General features: G+C 40.8%; 1 protein-coding gene across 1 annotated transcript in view; it reads left to right on the forward strand.

Moving 5' to 3' along the window:
• LOC149152006 (uncharacterized) overlaps positions 1-26,359 on the forward strand; it is a 210,107-nt gene that overhangs the window by 167,420 nt on the left and 16,328 nt on the right. The gene's annotated exons all lie outside the window — the stretch shown is intronic.

Genomic DNA, 26,359 nt, shown 5'->3' on the forward strand with positions numbered 1-26,359 from the left:
CTTCGGTTAACTTTCTTTCCCTTCTAGGGCTTGAGGATGACCTAGTGACCCTCCTTCAATCTTCTTTCTGCTCTTCTTCTGAGTTTGATCCTGTAGTAGAAAAACTCCAACCCAGCAGTAGAAACCCTAGCTTCCTTCATTCACACGTGTGAGGAGAGAGAGAAAATAGCCTGAACACTTGATCTTTGTCTTCCTTCTTTCGCTAGCCTCTTTCTTCTTCTTCTTTGCTTACTTATGAGAGAATGAATTGTGTCTTTAGGAGGTTGAGTTACCTCCTATATATAGGCTTGCAAGGTGGACGAAGTTCCTCAAATTAGGCAGACTTATTTGTTGGCAGGTCGACTTGGTTTTGGAGGGTTTCTTGACACTTTAAAATACAAAAATTATTCTTTTTACAGGATACAATGTGCCCGAAGGGGTCTTCAACATATGTTAATGACTCTTTTGACTTCTTGACCTAGGAGAAACCCTAGAAGCACTCAATGGGTGCTTGACCTCTAAAATAGAAGACCTTGAGAATGAAACCTATGCTCCAAAAATAACAATAATATTTTTTATTTCATTTTACAATATACAAGAATCAAAAGTACATCGCATATTTATGAACACTGAATCTAGTTACACATTTTTCAACACCTTTCACCCACAAATTTTTGATTAATTTCCACTTGGAGAAGAATTAATTTCTCTATAATTATTTTTGACTCTAAACTAATTAATTTTCTATCTTAGGATTTAATTTTATTTTTGCTAGAAAAATTAATTAATTGACACTAGAGGGGATTAATAATATTTTCACCCTCAAATATTTTGGCCATGGTGTCTATGTATGAGGGACCATGCACTAAAATATTTTGGCCATCAGATATTACAATTAATACAACCCTCAAAGGGGAATACACTTTTACATATAGACCCTCATGACATTACCTAATTCTGCGATACAATATGATCTAGTATAGACCAAGTGATTTGTAATAAAATAATTTAGTGAAATGTACTTAAATTATTCCCAAACCACTTTTACAAAGACTCGATATAACACTAGGACTCACCTAAGACCTTGTCAGTGAATTCCACTCTAGCTTTTGGGCTTAAGCTAGAGGAAAAACTCTGCCGATTATCTGTGTTTAGAAATACACATAATTCTGTGAGGTTAAAAAACCTCTTAGGATGAATTTTGTCACCAAAATCAGAGGCTTACCTAGGTGTTGTTACATAGTTAAACGGTCATACTAGCATCATTTACATTATAACTTGCAGAAATTTGGTTTACAATGATAAAACATGTGCTTGCTGATGAATCTGAATTTTGAAAAATTTTCTTCATGTCTTCACATTCTACTTCACTATACTGTTGACAAAAATGTGGTCAATAGGTCCATTTATCCTTGTATTGATGTAGCTAGTGCTGAAGTTGAGTCGTTGCTGTAGTGAAGGTTTGATGAGTTGATGCATTCTAGAGATAGAGTTGAATATTGTTAGGGTTTGGGGACTTTTGAGCTTATTGTATGGCTGTGAATTCTTGATGAGTAGCTGTTGTTAAGCGTTGAGAGAGTGGTAGTAACTTCTGAGTCCATATGCGTGTTCTTATTAGTGTTGATATCGACGATATTTGAAAATATTGTGATATTTTCGGCAAAATGATATATCGTTGAAAAAATATCACTGATATACTGCCAAAAAATTGCACGAGGATGGAAAATATCGCCGAGCGCTCAGGGGCCGAGCTACAAAAGTGTTTTTGTTGTCATTTTGCTTTGTTGGTCTTGGAGAAGGAAGGGGAAGAGCTTTGTGGTGGTTTAAGCAGGGTTTGAGGATCAAACAACCATTATCATCACCAACCATTTTTTTTTTTGTGGATCAAAGATTCAAGAACAATGAGACAAACTTCATTTCTTCCATTAATAGGTGTGTTCGTAAAAACCCATGTTAAAGATTTTTTTTCATAGATGTAGGGTTATGCTTGCTTGCCTTTTTGCCTACCAACATTTTTCTTGTTTGTTTTTTTTACCATTTGCTATGATTTTCATGCCCATGAGCCAATGCAAGGGTTTTCTCCATATTTGGACAACAAGCTTTATTTTTCTTTTTTAACTTTCTTATGAAACCTCTTATTGCCATTTTTCATTGCAAGTAATGTAGTAATTTTTTTTTTTTTTTTAAATTGAGTTGGCTGTTATTTTTTGTGCATGGGGGGTTAATGCCATTTTTTTGTTTTTCTGGTGCCCTAGGTTTGAATTAATCCACTACAAATATGCCAAAGTCCTTGGACCCATTTTGGGAGTATGGGGAACTTGATGGTTGGACAAATCGAGCATATCTAACATGAAAATTGTGTGGGGACAAGATGACAGTAGGTGTTACACGATTAAAATACCATCTGGCTAGATTCCTTGGACATGAAGTTGGGCTTTGTACGGAATCTAGTGCGGAGCTTATACAAGAAGCTCTTCAAGCAATTGAGGCAAAAAATAGAAAGAAAGAAAAGGAAGAAATAAACAAGGCTGAACGTGCAGGTAAATCTTTTGGGATATCTTCTTCCAATATTGAGGTTGAGGGTAGTGGGAGGAGCTCCCCAATGTCACTTGCTAGTGCTAATGTTACTGGGAATTGGAGGTCATCCTTTTTTGTTCCATGACACAGACATGGAGCACAACCTTCCATAAAATGAGTTGTTAAAAAAAAGAAGCAAGAAGTAGATAGAGTTATGGGGAGGTGTCTTTTATGGAGTGACTTACCTCTCGTCATCACCAAAACCAATCCATTTTGGCAGCTAATGTGTGATGCTATTGCTATTGTGGGCCTAGGGTACAAAAGTGCTACATATGAGGAGTTGCAGGGGTCAATTCTTCAAGCAAAAAATCAGGACATCAACTTTAGATTGGCGGAGTTGCAACAGACATGGGAGGTCTCTGGAATCTGGATGCACAATGATGTCTGATGGTTGGATAGATAGGAAGGGGAGGACCCTTCTAAATTTCTTGGTACATTGTCCTAAAGGTACCATGTTTATTAAATCAGTGGATGCATCAACACATATAAAAGATGCAACATTGATATGTGAGTTGCTAGATGGGTTGATCCGGGAGGTTCGTGTGCAGAATGTGGTGCAAGTCATAACAGGTAATGCAATTATGTGTCTGCTGACAGGATGCTTATGGAGAGGCACCGCACATTGTTCTGGACACCATGTGCAACACATTATATCAATTTGCTACTTGAGGATATGGGGAACTTTTCTTCATCAAGAAGGTGATTGATATGGCTGGGAGCATCCCCAAATTTATATATAACCATGCTTTTGTTCTGTTATGAACAAGTAAATAATTAAAATAAATGTAAATATTAAATAATCAAATATTGATTATGTTAAATAGTCATTAAGTTAAGTGAAAAGGCATGTCTAAAAGACATGCTTAGTCACGAAAGGACACCTGCTTAGGTATATATATGCGGGTCCTCATTGTAACATTCATCACTTGTACATTTTTATATATATAATAAGTTATTATTACAAATACTCTTGTGTATTTTTACATTAAGTCAACGAGCTATCAATTTTGATGCTTTCAGTGGTATCAAAGCCATGGCGCACACTATAATCATGCGTGTCTTTGAACGTTGTTCGCCGCACAATGTGCCATTACATTCACGTCCTGATTGCGTTGAGTAGTTTAATAAAATTCAAGAAGTATTTCAGCGATTAGAAAAATCATGTTCAGAAGTTAAAACATGTCTAAAGGAAATCAATAATAAGGAAGATGATAGCGACAGTGAGGAAACAGAACAAGGTGAAGCAGGAGAAGAATATTTTGACCAGAATGATAATAATGAAAATGAAAATGTTGAGAAATTAAACAGTTACTGTAATGTTGGACATACGCCTTTGGAGAATGTATCTATATATTCTTTAAGATCAACCAGACAATACTGTCTCAAGATGCAGGGAAGGAGCATCGATAGATCTTGCAGCTCTACAACAAGAACGATTCCATTCACAGGTCATTCCAGATCTTTGAGTGAATCAAGACTTGGGAAGGGCGTAATGTCCAAGGCACTAGACATCGAGACTAAGTACATTCAAGATCCTAATGTGCCCCAAACTATTCCTGTAGAGAAAGTTGATTTTAAAGTACAATGTCAATTTAAAACTCGTGGTGACACCCTCGATGTCACGCTGGCCCTACGAGCCTCCCATCCTCGGTCTTTGCTGTTGCTAGACTTGCTCTCGTGCGGTTTCTAGCGGACGGGAGGAGTGAGCGCTCTCTGTGCCTGTAACGTCTACAGGGCCACCGTGGAGCAGCCGACCACCACAGAAGACCCTTACGCTTGTTCACAGGTAGGTAGGCATCACAAGAGCCATAGACCATGTTTGGAACTTAGCAGGAGCTGCGGAGAAGCACGGTATTAACATTGGGAAGACATAGGTAGGGTCATGGTCAACGGATGTGACTCCAAAGCGGATACGTGGCGTCAGTTTAGTTGCCATTTTTTTTTTTTTTTAAATTGAATTTATATCAACGCTAAAAACTATAAGGTATAGTACTATAGTTTAATTAATTAAAAAATTGATTTTATATGATCATTAAAAACTATATAGTATAATAACCAAAGTTTAATTAAAAAAATAATTATTATTTAAAAAAAATTATTAAAAAAAATTAGAGATATAAAATAAAAATAAAAACAAAAAAATTAGAGTTATTTAAAAAAATAGATAATTAGAGTAAAAATAAATAAATTTAGAGTTAATAAAACAAAAACAAAAAAAAATCGATAACCCTGGATTCAAGACAGTGTTACCAAGCAAATTATACACCCCCGACGTCGTGCTGGACCTACGGGCCTCCCATCCTCGGTCTTCGCTGTTGCTATACTTGCTCTTGCGCGGTTTCCAGCGGATGGGAGGAGCGAACGCTGTCTGTGCCTGTAACGTCTGCAGGGCCACCGTGGAGCAGCCGACCACCACGGAAGACCCTTACGCTTGTTGTCCACAGTTAGGCATGCATCACAGGAGCCACGACCACATTTGGAATGTAGCAGGAGCCGCGGAGAAGCACGGTATTAACGTTGGGAAGGCATGGATAGGGTAACGGTCAACGGACGTGACTCTAAAGCGGATCCGTGGTGTCAGTTTAATTGCCGTTTATTTTATTTTTTTTAAATCAAATTTATATCAACGCTAAAAACTATAAGGTATAGTACTATAGTTTAATTAATTAATTAATTAAAAAAAATCGATTTCATATGATCATTAAAAACTATATAGTATGATAACCAAAGTTTAATTAAAAAAAAAACTAGAGTGATGTAAAATAAAAATAAAAACAAAAAATTAGAGTTATTTAAAATAAATAAATAAATAATTAGAGTAAAAATAAATAAATTTAGAGTTATTAAAACAAAAACAAAAAAAAAATCGATAACCCTGGATTCAAGATAGTGTTACCAAGCAAATTATATAGGCAGAGGTGCCAATGGCGTCGAGTTACATATGCTGAGATGAGAAATGCAAATTGAAGGAAACTGCCGACAATAAGCTTTGAGGACAAAGCTTCTGAAGGAAGAGGCGAAGAGGCTATGTTATGAAAGTAATTCATAACAAGTAAATAATTAAAATAAATCTAAATATTAAATAATCAAATATTGATTATGTTAAATAGTCATTAAGTGAAAAGGCATTTCTAAAAGACATGCCTAGTCACGAAAGGTCACCTTCTTAGGTATATATATGAGGAGATACACTAGAAATAAGGAGTTGCGGCGTCTTGCAGTTACACATTTTGCCACCAACTTTATTACTCTTCAATCTCTACTTCGATGCCAATTTGAGTTGAAGCAAATGTTTGTTTCTGATGAGTGGCGTGATTGTATATATAACAGGACACGGGATGGGAGAGCAATTGCAAAAATAGCGTGCACTGACACATTTTGGTAGGAAGTAGAAGAAGTGTGCTCAGTTAGTGAACCTATAGTAAAGGTCCTGCAATTGGTAGATGAGAAGAAGCCTACAGTGGCTTATTTGTATGAGGCCATGGATAGGGCCAAGGAGGCCATTCGTGCTTATTATGCAGACAAGGGTTTTGTTGGGTTTAATAAATAGATGATGTTATGGATGCGATTGATAGTCGCTGGACAAGGATGCTTCATTGACCCAGTCATGCAACAACACTCTTACTCAACCTCACTTTTTCATACAAATGCGGTTTTGATTTTTATGGCGAGGTGATGGAAGGGTTCCATTCTTGTATTCATAGGATGGTACCTGGTCCTGAGTTTTCTAGCAAAAATCAATCGCGAGATACAGTTTTATCGAGATTATGTTTACCTATTTGGCTTTGATGATGCTATTAGGAAAAGGACCTCTTCATACCACGTAAGTGACAAGTCATGACTCATTAGAATTTTCAATTTAGAATTTACTTATTTATAATTCTAGATTTTTAAAATTCAATTAAGTTTTATTTGAAAGTTTAATTATATTTTAAATTTTTATTTTTTTATTTTGTTGTAGATATTTGGTGGTGAAGCTATGGTGCAAGGGCACCAAATTTGCAGAAATTGGCCATAAGAATCCCGAGTCAAACATTTAGTTCTTCAGGTTTGAGCGCAATTGGAGTGTATTTTAGAAAATACACTCAAAAAAGCACAACAGGTATAACTTTGAGCTTCAACATTCAGTTGAGCAATTACATTTATTGTAATTTTAATTTATGATCCTGAAGTGTCAAGAGTCAAGACTCATTAGTTTTTTTGACACTCTTACAGGTTGGAGTTCTCATGCCTCAATGATTTAGTGTATGTGCATTACAATCTTTGACTTTGAGTGAAGCAAACAGAAACACCAATGGATCCAGATGCCATTTCCTTAGACAATATTGATGTATTGTCTCAGTGGCGGGCAGAGTTTGAGGTGTCCATCTTGGAGGAGTCACCTGCATGGTTAGAGGAATCATTAGAACAGGGGTAGCAAGAGGACTCGGGGGAGGAGCAACACGAGGAGGAGGAGTAGGAGGAAGAGGAGGAGGAGACTGTGGGAGTGTCAACGTCAACATCATTTTCTATAGATATAGGAGAGCACCGCTCCATACCCAACAATCATTATTTGACATTAGGTGCAGGGTCAGGGCCTTGTACTGCTAGGGGCAAGCCTGGCAAACAACCCATCATGTTTTCCTGTAAAAGGGGGAGAGGGCACTGATCTCAGATAACTAGCTTCTAGTCCTATTTGTTTTGCTACACATAACTCATGATTATGAGATACTTTTATATGTGTGATGTTATTTTGTATTGGTTCTCCACATTTGATTCCTTGATTGGACAATTATCAAGGATCAAAGGATTTGGTATTGCCTTTGATGTATCATTTTTATTTTACATCCACTACATCATATATATCAATGTTTTCTTTATATTTATGTGCCATTGTGTTTATTTCATGTTGTTATTGCTTTATATGTTTAGAAATTTGAAAAAATGAATATATTATGCATTTTTCATGTTTGCCAATATTTTTTGGTATTTTGCTGATATTCGCCATTATTGCTAATAAGATGTTTTGAGGACCCTTGTTGATATTTTGCCTATACATATATTTTCAACACTGGTTGTCATAACAAGAGTAAGGCTGCCTTTATTGTTGTCCATGTTTTTCCCAAGGAAAAAAACCGGTAACTTTTTATTAAAAAGATAATGAAAAGTTACACAAAGCAGATGCATTTAAGCATTCCGTATACTGCCACAAGGGCCCGAGTGCTTTCGCACCCCACGCAACGTTAGTCGACCTTGCGCCACACTCCTTGTGTGGGCTCGATCGAAGCGATGACTAACTGTGTCTCTGTATTCTGCGGGCTAGGTTCCTTGTCTGAATCTGAAGTATCTGAGTGGTGGTGCCGTTTGGTGCCTCCCGTACTAAGATCCATGCTTGTCTCCACTGCCTTGTTTTCTGATGGGGTTCCTTTCTGTTTCTCCATTTCTTGGGTTACCTCAGTTTTCTCTTCTGGAGGTTCTTCCTCTGCTGCTTCTGATTCTTCATCCTCTGAATCTGGGGGAGAAAAGTTCCAACCTTTCCTCTGCTTCCCTTTCTGCTTCTTTTTATTCTTGGCTTCTGGACACGTGCTTTGTAAGTGACCTGTCTGCCTACAGATCCTACATCTGAAAGCGGTGTTTTCATAATCTAGTACCTGCAACCAGTTCTGTTGTTTGTAGATCAACCTTATATTTTCCGGCAGTCCTTTACTTAAGTCTACTTCTACACAGATACGTGTGTAAGTGTAGATCCTTTCATCGATCCTGTCCATGTCTGTTTTGATATACTTCCCTATGCTGTTTCCAATGCCTTCCAGCACCCGTTCATCCCAAAAATGCAAAGGAAGATTGTGTAGTCTAATCCAAACTGGCATTCTGGTTACCGTCATTTTATTTGGATCAAAATCTGGGAACCATGGGGTCACAAATAGCCCTGCTGTTCCCCAAAACCATGGTCCGGTACTGATAACTGTATCTCTGACTTCCTTGGATGTGAATCTCACTATGAAAAAACCCTTTGCACATAAATGAATGTCACACTCCATGGTCCAGCTGGTGAATATCCAGTGGAAAAGATCCATAGGTTTAGGCCAAAAGCTGTTGAAACGGCAGATTAAAGCTCGCGTTTCATAGGACTTGACGAAATCATCTAGCCCTGAGGAATCTAAGTTTAAAGCTGGGGTTTGCTCTGACTGATCTACTATGTATGGCCTGGGCAGGTGTCCTCCTTGATCTGGAGGTGGCCCTGAGCTTTTGCTGCCCTGTAAAATGTTTTTATAGGATTTTGGTTGGTGCTGGGTTGCAGCTTTTTTCCCCTTGTCTCCCCCTGAGGAGCTTGGCTGTCCCTGAGGCAGAGCCCCACCTCTCAATCTGAGATTTAGAATAATGTTTGATCCTGGCCCAATCTCATAACTTTCCAGAGATCTACAGTCCTGGAGGGACCTTCTTCCACTGACCAGGTGCTGGGTCTGAACAGGGTACCCCATTTCTGCCCAAATTTGTTGTTTTAGCTGCATGGAGGTATCTCCTGCATGAACCCATACTAATCGAGATTTCCCCTGAGGGGGTTTAATCAGGATCTGAAAATAATAATTAGTTACCTGCTTTGACTGATGGCGAAAGTCCAGATCTGGCTCCGTTTTGGTTCCTTTTTCCTTTTGCTTGCCTGAGTCTGCATAATCTCTGCCCGATCTAGGATTGATGTCTTTGTTCCAACAGGTTAGATCTGACCAAGATCTGTATTGATTGGGCCTCAGATCTGGTAGATCCGACCCAGATCTGCCGAGGTTAGGTCTTACGATTTTGGGGTGGTTCGGATCTGCAACCCACAGACCCCAATCCTTGCATGCAGACTTCCTGAGGAGATGGGCAATATTCCCTCTGACTGATCGGTGCTTATACCCACCGATCTGCTGCCCGAACTCCTGGAGATCTTGGATCTCTTCCTTTTTTGTGAGATCCGGCCTAGATCCGCTGGTTTGAGGCCATGCTATAGGGTATATTGGCGGATCTATCCCATGCAAACCTTCATCGTTGCCTGCTTGAAGGAACTGTAAAGGGGTAAGCCAGATAAACTCTTTTTTGCCCGGTCTTGTACATATCAGAAAGATTTCTGCCAAATTTCCGCACTCCAAGGGAGACCCGATCCCAAAGACGAAAAGGGTCTGCAAATCTCTGGTCTCGATCAGGGTTGCTGGCCTCTCCTTCATATCATCACTGGTTCCTTTTGGCCCAACGTGCGAATGGTGATTTGGACAGAGAAAAAACGCCGGACCAAACCATGCCATAGCTGCGGCCCTACTGTCAGATCTGTAGGGAGCAGGGACGGCGCCCTTCCCTTCCACTCCATCTTCGCCGAAAGCCATGCCGCGGGATCGATTCCTGCACAAACCCTCGTTCCTCCCTGGAGCTCTGCCTTCGATTTCCGTCGTTATTTCGGTTTAGATTTCCAACCCTTGTTGTCCATGTTATTGTATGATGTTGATTGTATTTATATATGAACATAGAGAGAGTGAGCTTAATATGCTGTTGAGTATTTTGTATGGTTGAGTCGGAGCCAATATATTGCCAGTGGTGTGTCTTATTGGCCTTGTAAAAGTTGTGTTGTAAGACACCTGACAGTCAAGTCGTGTATAAACAACTTGATGTACTTGCCATCATTGAACTAAAACATGGATAAGACCTTCATAAATTCCCTTAATAAATTAATAGCAACAAACAACAAACCCTTTTCAAAAGGGATGCATGCCATTCTATAGTTGGAACAACCCAAGGAAGAGCATGAGATGGGACACACAATATTTGCACTTAGGATGTTGAAAAATGTAACTAGTTTGGTAATTCATAATTGTTGTACTCATTTCAATATGTATCCTATGTAACAAACAAGAAAAGAAAAAAAAGTTGTTATTATTAAAGCATGGGTTTCATGCTCATTATTGATGGTTTTCTAGGTAAAAGCATGTTCTTCGTGCTTCTAGGGTTTGTTAGGTCTTATGTAGTGTCCCAAATGCAAAAAATTTGGGTTTCCTCTATATTTTAACTCAAAATTACTTCAAACAAAATTTTCATTCATAAATAGAAGATTGCCATGTAAAACTCAACACCATAGAATTGTAAATAACAATAATGAGCCAAAATAATCTCAACTTTATTCATAATATATAAACTGGGGTTACATGCACATGCAACCAAAGAGCTGAGATGAAAAGTTGGCATTGCCTCCAAGATAATTTGCTGCACTGCTATGTTGACCCTCCAAACTGAACTAAACTGTACTGCTAATCTCTCTTGTGAATTCTGGATGAATTAACCAAGGGGAGATGGGTACTTGCCCAATCTCACTGAATCACCTAAGGGTTTCCGTCTTGGGGCTACCAATGGAGTAGAAAACCGAGCTCTGAACCTCTCATACAAGAAACAATATCAAATCCAAGATGTCTCCAAATGACCTCCTCCTCTTATTTTATAGATCTAATGGATAGATTTCCAAGCCTCTAGAAGCATCTTATTTTATTATTTTATTATTATTCTAGAAGCTCCTCCATTGACTTTTTTTTTTTTTTTTTGTTTTCTGAGTAAAGACTATTCTATTATGTATAAATAAAAGAGGAAAATATTTACAAAGAGGTTGGAACCTCTGAGGGGGCTAAAGCCAGCCCTCTGTCAAAAAAACTTCTACCATCAGCTCTTAACTGTCTGTTTACATAGATAAAAACGAGAGCCCAAGACTCTGTAGAACTAGACACCACCACCAAAAACCAAAAACTAGAAGACGATGGAGAATTATACAGAAAAAAAGCGGACGTGGACAACAACGGTAGCCCAAAACCGCTTAGCCAAAACCACCAGTATATCGGGCTGTCGTCGACCAGCAGGCAGTTTCCGTATGAACGGGCCCGATATAATCTCCTGTTGACGCGTGGCTCTCTCCATACGTCATCATTTCTGACTTTTCGGGACATAAAGTTCAGCAAAAAGGGGCCGTCCGAAATCCTCCACCGCCGTCCGATCTGCTCCATCATTTTCCGCCGTTGATTGTTTCAACCTGAGGTGGTACTTCTGCATCTGCATCGTTGGCTTTGCTAGGAGAGCTGACCCATTCAATCATCACATTATCTTCGACATCCATAATACTGCGACCAGGAGGCAACACCGGATACAGAAAAGTGCCTGAGAACTGCGCCTGTGCACAAGGAATGGGCTCCTCGTGTGAAGGAGTCTGCTGAAGACGCGCGTCCTCTTCATGACCTTCGGCGTGCTGCACCTCTGGAAGATTGAGGATTTCCTCTGCCATGCTTCCTTGAGAATCCTTAGATTTCTGAGAGAGAGTCCTATCCATGGATTGTTCATCAGAGCCAGAGAGGTCATCTTCTTCCTCTGAGAAGATGACTGTGACAATAGCAGAGATAGTAGGCTTGTTTAGCTTGCTTTTAAATGTGAAACGGGAGGAGTGGAAAGAACTGTAGAGGGACGGACCAGAGTGGTCGGATGATGGTGAGGCCGGCGAGACAGAAGCTAGCGGGGAAATGCGTCGTGGAGCAGGACCTCCCCTTCCTCTAACATCCCCACGAGTGCCTGAACTACTACCCCTCCGGGAAATTCCTCGACGTCGGGCCATAGCATCAATGATTGATAAACTAAGAGAACAAAAGGGTTGCAGGTGGAAGAAGAACGACCCACCCCAATTTGAAATAAACAGAGGATAACAGTACTCAGAGTAGAGAGCGCCCAGGGAAAGCACCGCACAGATAGAAATCAGAACCCCTAAATAAATTCCAGAATTGTCTGAATGAGTCCCCCACCCTGCCCAAGCAGCTTCGACAGACACCGTAACACTACCTATTACAGTTATATACCAAAAGAAAAAACATTGACCATACCAGATGCGAGCCAGAAGAACCGTAATTAAATGCTTGAGGCTGGCCAGATGCGGGCTTCTATGGAGCCATGATGGCTTCCAAATGCTCAGCTCAGCACCTAACTCCTGTGAACCAATTCGACCGGGAATGTCTCTGCTAGAATGAGCCAGAGAGAATGTCGAGCTCTGGGCAATTAAAATGAATCGTATGCTCATCATCTTAAAGAACTTACTCCGCATGCTGTACATCCAATTCCTCATTAATGGGATTTAATGCGCTGCATAAATCACCTACTTGCTCCACGATGATGCCCGATGCCGGCGTCGCTCGTATGGGCATTAACGGCTCATTAAATCACCCGCATCCGGGTAGCTCCTCCATTGACTTTATCTTAAGTGACATTTTAATTTTATTTTATTTCGCTTAAGTCACTTTTGGCCCATTTCCTCGAATTAATTATTTTTCATTAATTAAATGATTAATTAAAGTCATTTTTAATTAAGGAAAATGGTAAATCACCCACCATACTCTCTTCGGCCACTGGAAGTCACTTCTCAGCATCACATCTTGTAGATATTTTCGTTCCGGTTCCAATGAGCTATTCCACTGAGGTGTTCCATCAAATAATCTTCCTGGAACGCCATCTCGAGCATAATTCGTTAAGTTAGGCCCCATTATAATGCTAATTTTTGAAATTTATCGGAATGCGATGAAATGAAAGGCAAACTGTGCGGATGATGAAAGATAAAAACTCCACAAAACTCCATCGGAACCCCTAATGACATGAACCTGCTCCATTGACCTGGCCATCCCCTACCCTGGAGATCTACTTTGGCTGTACCACGGAGGAAAATAAAAATGGGGGCATTACATCTTAGGATTTATTGTCTTGAGTCAAAGGATTCAACATCATGTTTATAAGACCCTTCTGGGCAAAATATAATTGTTAAAAGAATTATTTTTGAGTCTAAAAAGTCGTGGAAGCTCCATTAGTACAAGTTAGCCTAAAGGAGGGAATTTGATCCCTTGAGAAGGCTCCACTGACCTGTCCATCCCTTGCCCTGGAATTCCACTTTGGTTGTACTATGGAAGAAAATAAAAATGGGGACATTACAAATCCTCCCGCACCAACATTTCTTGCCCTCAAGCAATCCACACTTGTCCACTATAGAGACATCTACAAATTGATACCACGATCCCATATGAACCATTGGTCCACATCATGCCTCCAAGTAATCCAAACATGACTGGATCCCCCAACACCTGGATCCCATGCCCATCTCTGACTCAACCTTCTACTAGTAGATCCACCTAGATCCCAATGCCACCATGGCTAATCTTCGCCCAAGTCCCTTGGTTCAGATTGTGCTCTGTCTTTGGCTATCGCTGTTGCTCCATCAAGCGAATACCAACTCATCACCTCTCTCCAATCCAACCTTGGGAATATGCTGAGGTCAATCCCACTCTGCTGATGCTTGGCTAGTGCTACTGAAATACTGATGAATTGTTGGTCCACATCCCACTGCCCATTGAAACATATAGTAACCCCCTCATCTAAGTGCCCCTGTTGTACTATGCCCCGAACTAAGGTTGATACTCCATCAAAAGGATACCAACTCATGATCTCCTGCCAATCTAAGGCATGGACTCCAATGTAAGGAACAAGTCTACTATGCTGATGTTGGTCCATGCTCAACTCATGCTGCTCTACCTGGTCAATGGACAACATCCGTTGAGAGAACTCTACCTCTCTCCCTACAATGTGTATGAGTCGCTAAATTGTGCTGCGCGCCCTGTCTATGTACTCCTGGAGAGGGCTGCTGCTTGAAAATATTGCAACTTTGCTGGCTGCCACGACATCTGTTTGCACCTCATTAATGGGTAGACCCAAAGATGGATACATTGCCATCGCCCTCATCCGATTGGAAACTCCATGCTCTTCCAGTCCACCAATCTCCTGCTAAACTGTCCTGTCATACCCCAACACCTCTTGAGGACAAGTGTTTGCGAATATTGCCACCTTGCAAGATGTCTGTAAATTTGTCTGCACCTCATCAATGGGTGACCCCAAGGGCGGCTGCCCATCCTCCTCCATCACAGGCTCAATATGAACCTCCAACCGACTCTCTCTAAAAGGCTCATCATGCATACTGTGCGCATCGTCCTCCTATGCTCCATCATATGCCGCTCATGCTGACTCATCATTGGTGACACATCATCCTGAATGTCTCCCATAGGTTCCACTGACTGCTCATCATATAAATCTGGCCTGCTGTCAACGACTCTACATGAATCATGCTTCTCGAAGGCATCCTTATATGAATTCATGGACTCGTCCAAAGAAGAATCCTCGCCTTGAAGACCAGAAGGAATCTCCACCTGCTCTACCTCTGTCATCTCCTTAGTGTCACTCAAGCATGAGTGGTCAGGTCCCTAAGGTCCCCTACAAATGAAGCAAAGTCCCTTCATCCTCAACTAATTCCTACTGCATGATCCCCCAAACCTGAGTAGCTCCTCCATGGTCAACTGTCTCCTGAACAATGTAATGTTCTGCTCAACCAACCTCTCGTCTAGTTCATAAGTAGAAGGTGAGACCAACTGTTCTCTCCTCCAAACGGACAACAATTGAGATTGCAACTCCCGACAAATGGCATCATGGCCTCTCATAGTTGATGACAAGATGGACTGCATGTATGTTATTACTGTGTCAAGATGATGTTTTGTAATGCTGAAGAAGCATCGAAACATCTGCAGAATAAGATCATCATACTCAAGATCAAACATGACTTCATAAGTCCTAGTCATGGCCATAATTTCTAGAACCTCAAGCTTCTTCCCAAAGGTAGAGTTTGCACTGTTGTTCAATTCCTGAATAGTCTCTACTATCAGCTTGAAAACTCTCCTCATAACATCATCACTGTAAGGAGCTATAGGGGTGGTTAGTCTCATGATGTTACTGAGACAAGATGCAATTGGAAGTCAAACCCCTTCACAAGGTTCCTCCAAGAACTTGTGTTGTATGAGAGCAAGCATCGCTGGTTTTAGAGCCCAAATTAGTTTCTTCCCTTCTAACTAGTTTACTTTGGACAAGAGTGCATGCAATTCATTTAGTTTGAAAAGGACCTTCCATGTGACCTTCATGTGTTTCAAATCTATTCCAAGTGCAAGGATTTTGTGTCCAATCTCCAAGTCTTTCTGTAGATCCCTTGCCTTTTCTTTTTGAAGAATGGCATACACCCCTCTTGATAAAGGTATGTTGTCTTGCTTGGGTTTCTGGTCCAATGACACATGGTGGTTCAAGGACATAAATTTTGAGTTGTTCAATTTTCTCAATTCATTCATGAGTGTTGTGAGCCTGTTTAGTTTATTGAAGACAATATATTAGGCGGACTTATACATGACTTCATACAGTAGTACAATAATGCTTCAATAGTTGACTCAATACATGGAACCTTCACATGTCATAACAATCTAGTAATCAATCACTCGACTTTTCTAGTCAGTAATTAAACCCTAAATGTGCTCCCTTCCCATGCAATAAACATGACATTTGCTGTATCTTAAGATACAATAACAAATTACATCAAACACGTTTTATCCTTATGCAAGTTATAAATGCATATAGACTTAGGCCGAGGACTCAATAGGAGGCATAACCATGTCAATTCATACCAATGCTACAACATCATGCAAGCAGGTCAACATAGACTAGAACAATTCTAAGTTGCACAAAACGCTAAAACGTTTCGGAGTTTTCGAAACGGGTACGTTTAGAAACGTCACCTCCCAAAAATGGAAACGTCGGTCGAAACGTCAGCCAAAACGTCATAAATGTATATATAGATAAATAAGGGAATATCACATTATCTTTGCAAGAAAAATGGGAAAAAGACCCATAGATGACAATTTAGAAGGAAAAGCAAGTCTATATTAACTCTCATAGATGATTACATGATGGTGAAGTTTTTGCTGAGTTTTGGCCAAGTTTCGGGTAGACCAAAAGATGCATGCACCACCATAGAGCGGAGATGGTGGTGCATGCATCTTTTGGTCTACCCATTGATGAGGTGCAAATAGATGCAGTGTCGGCCGACAACTTCAGGTAGCAACCCTCTCTAGGAGTACATAGACAAAGCTTGCAACACGACTTGCCCACTTTTTCCCATTATTGAGAGGGGCATGCTTTCTTAGACATATCTTATTGATTGACCGAGCAGAGCAGCATGAGTTGAGCATGGACCAACATTAACATAGTAGACTTGTTCCATACACAGGTGTCCATCCATTTGATCCTTCCGACGTGATGGATTGGCGGGAGATCATTAGTTGGTATCCTATTTCTCAGGTTAATTCGAATTGAGACCTTTTCCAAGCATCCTTTGGCCTTAAGAATGAATACCAGTCCTTGATCAATTTCTTTGAGGCAAACTTGAGATTTTTCGGCCTTCTGTCATTTGGATTTTGAGGTCATTTGCTTTCTTGGACTGTAAAGGTTTGTATAAAACATGTTAACTAGTCGAGACTGCATAGTCTACCTCCTGAGGCCTTCTCTTAAATAATCCTGAGGTCGTTCTTAATTTGGCCTACAAAGATTTCGAACTTAAAGTATGATATACTTAAGAGAGGATTACAGTGTTTTCTGAAGCAAATCCGACCTTGAATTCACATTGCAAGCTACATATTTCGGCCCTTTTACTTAATCACAAAGATCCTTTGATTTTATCTTAGGATTTTCTAGGGCACAACAGGTCTTGGTTTCTTCTAAAAATATTCCAACCCGAGATTGACTAGGGCAAGAATGAACCCTAAAGAGCAAGTTGGTTTCTCTTCTACCCAAACTCTAATACCATGTTGATTTTTAGGGATCTTCTTATCTGATAATTACTTATGATTTCTTCCATTAATCTTTCTTTCATTTGCATTGATCATAAAACAATAACATAGAGGATCTCAACAGTGGAAACATAAATGACAGTAGAGACAACCAAACACAAGAGACAGGCATTTACCCTGGGAAAACCCACATGGGGGAAAACCTAACAACCTTTTCCAAAGAGAAACCATCAAGTCTAGCGACGATATTGTGAAAACTTCATCTATCACCACAACTGGAAATGATTTTCCTAATTGTTAATTTATTTAACAATTTATTCGCAGTTTGCTACAACAAATACCAAATAATTCACACTGTGATTTTCACAAACAAATATTGTGAAAGAAAATAGCACTGGAATCTGAGAAAATCTAGCACAGACATAAAAATGATTGTTATTTTTGGACAAATGTCCCTAGAAAAACCCAACTTGGGAAAATCGTGCAACAACTGAGGGTTTTATTATTATGCAACAGTGAAATCTGAGTACAATCTATGGATGCCCAACTGACAATCTCAACACTGGCTCCTTTAGAAAAACTAGCTGTTCGAACCCTAGCGCAGGCCCTCTGTGCAGTTATTGCGCTGCCTCTCACCTGTGTGGCTCGAATTGCCTATGAGCAAGCCATCTGTTAGTTTTTGTAGCATCGGATGTGCTCTAGCCTTGAAATTTTTTGGAGAGGCTAGAATACATGAGATCTCCAAAACCCGTAAATCCTTTCTGGAAATTCCACCTAGAAATGACTTAATTAGATTATTAGTTAGTTTTTAAATATTTCCTAAGTCTAAACTTTAGGGAATATGACTAATTAATCAGAACGAATTAAGTTATGGTGTGAATGTTCTAGAAACTCACACGGATCAACTTCAAGTTAATCCTAGGCATCGATTAAGATCTAATCCTGGGTGTTGAAGTCTCAACAAAGGATTATAAGAAGTCGTCAATGGGGCTTGGAAAAAACACTTGTGCAGTTCGATTTCATGAGCAAATCGATTTCTTGAGTAGCAGCATTCCACTACCGGAGAGAGAGCCAGAGAAATCGAAGCAGTGAGAGAGGGGCAGGGACAGTGAAGCCGAAGGAAGATTTCCAGATCCGGTAAGTACATATGTAGAGAGGCAGAGAAGCCACAGTGAGGCTAACGTGGAGAAGTGCAATAGCCTCTAGAGGAAAAGTTGAATTGATGGGGAGAAGCAAAATTTCAGTACCAGAAGCTGGGCAGAGGTTCCAGAGGCCAGGAGAGACGTTTTCCCATACCACTGGTCAGACGGCTTGAGGAGAAGCTGTTCCAAGCTGAGTGAGAGCAACAACAACTACACTAGGGTGACGCAGTGACTACACAAAGACAGTTTGGATGGCTCAATTTGAGCTGAGGCCAGTGCCAGGATTTGCCTGTGGAGTAAGGAATTTCTGCTCACTAGATTTTCTTGCCAGTATTTCTCTGTAGGATTGCTAGTTTCGACATCCAGTTGTACTTAATTTATTTCATTGCTGCATAATAATAAAACCCTTAGTTGTTGCACCGGTTTTCCCGAGTTATGTTTTTATAGGGAAATTCGTCCAAAAATAACTGTGTCATTTTATGTGTGTGCTAGTATTTCTTTTAGTGTTTATTTCTTTCGCAGTTTATTTGTGTAGGTTTTAGTATGATTGATTTAGTATTTGCTGTAGCACACAATAAATAATTTGTTAAGAATTAATTTAACAATTCGGAAAATTATTTCCAGTGGCTACAATAGGAATCGGGTTTCCAAATTTTCACATGGTATCAGAGCGTAGATGATCAACTGGAGTGATCAGTAGCGAAGAGGGAGTTTTGCTATTCATTGAGGGGCAACAGTTCGAAACCTCAGAGGCAGCGCAATCACATTGGCCAAGAGGTCGAATTCTTGAGGAGAATTGATTTTTCTGAGAGGGACAAAAAATTCAATCTCTCTAGATCGAGGGTTTCTAGAGGCAGAGGGAGCAACTAGTGTTTTTTGCGGCGCAGATCTCTAGTTGGATGCAACAGTTTTGCAGCAGTTTGCTAGAGTAGAACTAGCGTTGGGAGGAAGAAGAGCACACATTGAGGGAAAATTTTCCTCAAGGAACTTCTAGTCTAAAGAAGTTCGAATACCCTTGTAGATCAGCAGTTGTTGTGAGCAATTTTTCTCACTCTAGAAGGGAGTATGAATAGCTTTGCAACAGCTGAGCAGAAAGGGAAGAGGAGATTTTCGACATCATCTGAGATGGCCACTGTCAGACTACGAGATCATGACAGGTTGGATGGTGCTTCGAACTATGTCATTTGGAAGGCAAGGATGTCCTTCTTTTTGGATGAATATGCCTTGAAGCCCTATATTGATGCGGTGGTAGCTATTCCCCAGGATGCATATTAGCTGAAGGAATAACGAAAGGAGATGGCGAGGGCAAAGAGGTTGATTCTTGACGTTGTTCGAGATCACATTGTATCACACATAGCGGGTCAAGGAACGACCACGAAGATGTGGGATACACTTTCCATGCTGTTCCAAGGGACTTTTGAGCAGCGGAAGATGTATTTGGAAGAGAAGCTAAGATACACTAGGATACAGAAAGGGGAACACATAGATCCCTTCCTCACAAGGATTCAGGAGATCCGAGATTAGTTGTCCACTGTTGGGGTAGCGGCTCAAGCCATAGAGCTAGTGTGATTGGCACTCAACAGTGTCTCCAGGGAGTGGCAGGTATTCAACCAAAGCATTTTGGGCAGAGAAACCTTGCCAAGGTGGGATAGGATGTGGGTCGAATTGCAGCATGAGGAGTTGAGGCGAGAAGTAGCAGCGGATTGAAGTAGGTAAAGGAAGAGGAGAATGTGGCCCTTGCATCGAAGGGTCGCAGTCCCGGACATGGGGAGCAATGAAAGAAGAAGGACCTGTCAAAGGTCAAGTGCTTCAGATGTGGTGAGCTTGGTCACTACAACACCCAGTGTCCTCTCAGGTTGAAGGACAAGGAGGAGAAGCAGGACCAGCAGGCAGCATCGATAGAGATTGATAGGCTTTCCTCCAGGCTGGAGGAAGACTTCGCCGTGTTTGTTGACATACCCCTAGGAGTGAAATGGGGTGACTTGGTGCTGTAGCCCTAGAGTGCTACAAATGGGCAGGATTCTTAAGGAGGTCCACATCTTGAATCAATACCTTGCTACAAGAGTCCACAATATTTTGTAGCAAGATGGATCAGTGGTAGTGGATGCAGTGAGATGCCAGGGCGACAGATGCAGAGTCTAGTTGCAGTCAGATGCTGGGCAACACAATGCAGAGTTGGCAATAGTGCAGAGTGGCACATTGCAGAGTCAGCAGCAGTGCAGATGCCTCAGTGACAACGCAGATACTAGCAGTAGTTAGAGACTCGGGCGACAAATGCGTCATACTGATGACAATTGATTCAGTATTTAGGATGCTTTTCAGTTGCAGATGTTGCAGTTGTAGCAACAACAGATGGAGAGCGAGTTGCGGTTGCAGATGCAGTGTTGGCAGTAGTTCAACAGTGTCAGCGACAACACAGATGCAACACATATCAGACTTGCGTAATAGTTGGTGGGTAGCAGCAGCCAAACATCAGCAACGTGACGATAGATGATGTAGAGACATGCAAGGGGCAGCGACGCTAGAACACATTCTTCAGTAAGAGGGAGTGTTAGTTTTTGTAGCATCGAATGTGCTATAGCATTGAAATTTTGTGAGGAGGCTAGAATACATGAGATTTCCAAAAACCAGAAATTGTTTCTGGAAATTCCACCTGAAAATGACTAGGGAATATGACTAATTAATCATAATTAATTAAGTTATGGTTTAAATGTTCTAGAAACTCACACGGACCAACTTCAAGTTAATCCTAGCCATAGATTAAGATCTAATCCTGGCCGTTGAAGTCTCAATAGAGGATTATAAGAAGAAGTCGATGGGGCTTGGAAAAAACACTTGTTTAGCTCGATTTCATGAGCAGATCGATTTCCTGAGTAATATCCTTCAGCTGCCAGAGAGAGAGCCAAAGATTGAAGTAGTGAGAGAGGGGCAGGGATAGTGAAGTCGGAGGAAGATTTCCAGATCCGGTGAGTACATTTGCAGAGGGGCAGAAAAGTCACAGTGAGGCTGACACAAAGCAACGCAGTAGCCTCTAGAGGCAAAGTCGAATTGCTGGGGAGAAGTAGAATTTTAGTGCTAGAACCTGGGCAGAGGTTCCAAAGGCTAGGATAGACGTTTTCCCAGATAGCAGCTGGTCAGACAGCTTGAGGAGACGCCGTTCCAAGCTGAGAGCAACAACAACTGCGCTAGGGTGACGTAGTGATTGCGTAGAGGCAGTTTGGATGACTCAATTTGAGTTGAGATCAGTGTCGAGATTTCCTTGTGGAGTGAGGAATTTCTCTTCACTAGATTTTCTTGCCAGTATTTCTCTGTAGGATTGCCAGTTTCGGCATCCAGTTGTACTCGGTTTATTTCACTGTTGCATAATAATAAAACCCTCAGCTGCTGCACCGATTTTCCCGAGTTGGGTTTTTTTGGGGACATTGGTCGTAAAATAACTGTCAGTTTATTTGTGTGTGCTAGTATTTCTTCTATTGTTTATTTCTTCCACAGTTTATTTGTGTAGGTTGCAGTATGATCGATTCAATATTTGTTTTAGCACACAGTAAATAAATTGTTAAGAAATAATTTAACAATTAGGAGAATTATTTCAAGTTGTTGCAATAGGAATCGGGTTTTCGATTTTTCACATCGTCTAGCCTATCTCTATTGCTGGAAGTGACTCTTCGACCCTCTAGAAGACTTTCCCGGCCTCTGGAAACTGAATCAACTTCCTCCCTAGCTAAATCGAACTGCTTTGCTTTAACTGCTGCGCAGTCCCTACACTTCTTCTGTGTGGATCACTTTTGTCACTTGCTGATCCCTCTCTGGATCTGGAAAACTTCCTTCGGATCACTATCCCTGCCGCTCACTGTCTTTGCTTCGATCTTTGGCTCTTCGACCACTGCTACTGCTCTCTAGAAATCGATCTGCCAAGCAAATCAAACTGCTCAAGTGTCTCTGGTGTGTTCTCCAAGTGCTCGTCGACCTCTTATAATCCTTTGTTGGCGCACCAACTCTCAAAGAATCTAGGGCAATCAAAATTAATGAGATTCTTCTTTAGCATGATAACAATTTGTGAAGTTCTTTTGCTATTTTATCTTACACCTGCTCTACCTATTCTGCCACTCCAAGACCAAGACACCAATCCTCTTCTCTGTCACCGTTGAGATCATCCTCATTGCTGCACCATTGAGGTCATCACTACTACATCACTGAGATCTTCGTCACTGCTTCTTCACCATGTTAACGAGGTCTCTTGACTTCTTGAGATCTTCACTGTGACCTTGATTCTATGTCTTCATAATGACAATCATCAAGGTGACTTTTGCACCATATCTCCATCTGTACTTGGATCATCACTGTACTCTTGCTAAGATCATCATCATGTTGACTGTGAGCATGCCGAGAGTGTACTTCATGACAAGTACGCTGAGACTGTGAGCATGCCAAGAGTGTACTTCATGACAAGTACGCTGAGACTGTGAGCATGCCGAGAGTGTACTTCATGACAAGTACGCTGAGACTGTGAGCATGCCGAGAGTGTACTTCATGACAAGTACGCCGAGACTGTGAGCATGCCGAGAGTGTACTTCATTGTGATCCTTCTCATGCCGAGATAGTGAGACCGATATAGTACATAAATAGTGAGGGTTCTGAGCCCTTTTCCATCATATATATACATAGACTACTAGGAGATAGGTCCACCAAGACTGTGATAATGTTTCTCCTTGCACTGAGATCCTTACCATCCTATTTATGCCGAGACTGTAATGGTTCCAGCATCTTCCCATTATGCCGAGACTGTAATAGTTATTGCTCCTTCTTATTATGCCGAGGCTACAGAGAGATATATATATATATGCGAGGGCTTCACTGTCACCAAGACTGCAACTTATTGTGCCATCCGAGGTGCAGAGTTTTGACCTGTAATACGGATCTTATACCCATCCGAATACTTTAGAAAAGAATGCGAGTTTATGTGATTACTCACTGTAATCATCATCGAGATTGATGAGGCTTTTCGAGATCCTGTACCCTATCGAGATCTTTTTCTTGCACCTCATACCTATCCGAAATTTCAGAGGAGAAATGCGAGTTCTGTACCTGAGATTTGCGGATATCCTAGACGGGTATTTATAGTGGGTTGTGCTCCAAAATAAGCCGACTTGCCTTTATGAATCATTGTGTCTATTTTTCTAGGCCGACATGACTGCCATTTATATATTTAATTCAATATTGAAGCTGACATGATGAATTCCTTATTGATTTGCTTGCAGACTTCTTGTGCTTGCTAATGGAGGATTGATCTTGGTCTTTGGAGGGCTGCTACACACTTTTGTAGACTTGTATACGTTTACATAGACTCATGAAGGGCTTTTTTATACATGCCATGACTCTTTGACATATTAATAAATCCTAAAGACATCAAGAAGAGGTCTTTTGACCTATGACACTTCTTGCTCATGAAACCATGTAGCAAGGCATGCAAAAAAATAAATAAATATATATATATATATATATATATATATTCTTTTTTATTACATCATTTACAAAGATCATGTCATTATGAAGACCCAACCTAGTTACACTTTCTTCAACACCAACGACCAAGATTAAAGCTTAATCAAGGGCTAGGATCATCTTGAAGTCGATCCATGTGAGTTTCTAGACTATTCTCACCCCGACTTAATTAATTCTGATTAATTAACTAGTTTTCCTAATTTAGACTTAGGAAACATTAAAAAAAAGGTTAATAATCTAATTAAGTCATTTCCAGGTGGAATTTCGAGAAACGATTTTTGGGTTTTGGAGATTTCATGCATTCTAGCCTTTCAATCAAATTTCGTGGCTCAACACATCCGATGCTACAAAAACTAACACTCCCTCTTGGCGAGGACCGTGTTCTAGTGTTGCACACCTTGCCACAACACTCTGTCCTTGTATCATCTCTTGTCATGCTATTGATGTCTGACCATACTTCCCACCAACCACTACGCAACTCTGATGCTACATCTATGTTGCTGCTAACCCTGCTGTACTGCTGCCAACTCTGCATTTGCACTGCAACTACTGCACCTGAGAAGCATCTGAAATATTGAATCATTTGTTTTTAGTATGATGCATCTGTCTCTTGAGTCCTGACTGCTACTAGCCTCTGCACTGCCACTAAAGAATCTGCGCTGCTGCTAACTTTGCATTGAGCCACCTGCTTTGTTGTTAACACTACACTATGCTCCTCAATGTCTGACTGCTACTAGTCTGCAACTATCACTTTGGTATTGATTGCATCAATTGCCACTGATCCATCCTGCTACTGAATACTGTGGGCCCCTCGCAGCTAGGTAATGATCCTATGAGTTGAACTGCTTAATGGATCCTGCCTAATCTCTGTAGCTCTTTGGGGCTACAACATCAAATTGCCCCACCTCACTCCTGGAGGTATATTTGCGAACATAACGAACTCTTCCTCTAGCCTAGAGGAAAGCTCGTCTATTTTTGCGGATGTTGCTTGTTGGTCCTACTTCTCGTGCTTGTCCTTCTTCCTGTGAGGACATTGAGAACTGTAGTGACCGAGCTCACCACATCTAAAGCACTTGACCTTTGATAGGTCCTTCTTCTTCTTTTGCTCCTCGTACCCCTGACTGGGACCCTTCGATGTTAGGGCCACATTCTCCTCCTCCTTCACACCCTTCGATCCACTGTTATCGCTGCCATTGATGGAGCTCTTAAGCAAAGCTCACGTCATTTCCTCTTGCTGTAAATCGACCCACATCCTGTCCCATCTAGGTAGTGTGTCTCTGCCCAATATACTTTGGACGAAGACTTTCCAATCCTCCACAACACTGTTTAGTGCCAATTGTACTAGCTCTAATGGTTGAGGCACTGCCCCAACAATTGCACGCTGATCTCGTACCTCTTGAATTCTGGTGAGGAAGGGATCTATGCCTTCTCACTTCTGCATCCTGATGCATCTCATCTTTTCTTCCAGGAACATCTTCCTTTTCTTGGAAGTACCCTGATATAGCGTAGAGAGAGCTACCGACATCTCTTTGGTTGTACCTTTGTCTACCATATGTGAGACTATATGATCTCAAACTCCTTCCAAGATCAACCGCTTCGGCCTCACCATCTCCTCCCTGTATTCTTTGAACTGATCACATCCTGGGTAACTGCCACCACATTATGTAGGTTCTCAGGCCATATTCATCTAGAAGGAAGGACATCCTAGCCTTCTAGATGATGTAGTTGGAAGCTCCATCCAACCTATCCTGATCTCTAAGCCCTAATGTGGCCATATCTAGATTTAATCTGGAAACTCCCTCTTCCTCTGCTCGAGTGCTTCTTTGTTACTCACACTCCCTTCTAGAATGTGCGGATCTGCTAGCTGCTACCAATCTTATTAAAACCAAACTGGTGATCGAACCGAAAAACCTTGTGGACTAGGAACTGGTTGGAACTGGACCAGAACCAGTGAAAAACCGGTTTACCAAAAACACATAAAATATTCATATTTTAAGGAAAAACATATATATTCATGTGCATCCATATGAATCCAAACCATTTACACACAAATATGCAAAAGTTTTCATTTACATAGCATGTAAGGGTACACAACCAAAATAGCATAGAGTGCAATCCATTTATGAACCAAAAATACATCAACAAATAGGGGCTCTAGATGGCCTCTAGCATCCAAAATGAATCATGCTACAACAAACGCCTACATATCATCAAAATCATTACCTATATTGGGGTCTTTGTCATTAATATAACCATTTAGGCATTAAAATAAGATAGAAAAAACATAGCATGTCATGTCAAGATTTTGTTTGAGTGATGGGTACATTTTTAGTAGAGTCATGTTAGAGGAGTTTGACGACCAATGCCGCTAACATCAAAGTACATAGAGGGCTTGGTTCTCTTTATTAAATACTAGTTCCATACCCTCATACATGACAAAATCCAATGGAAACGTTGCAATTCCCCCGAATCCTGAATTCCTGAAAAATT

Source organism: Pinus tabuliformis, chromosome 9 (genome assembly GCF_031772625.1).
Source record: "Pinus tabuliformis cultivar Carrire ecotype Pingquan chromosome 9, CPIR1, whole genome shotgun sequence".
In the NCBI taxonomy this organism is placed as follows: domain Eukaryota; kingdom Viridiplantae; phylum Streptophyta; class Pinopsida; order Pinales; family Pinaceae; genus Pinus; species Pinus tabuliformis.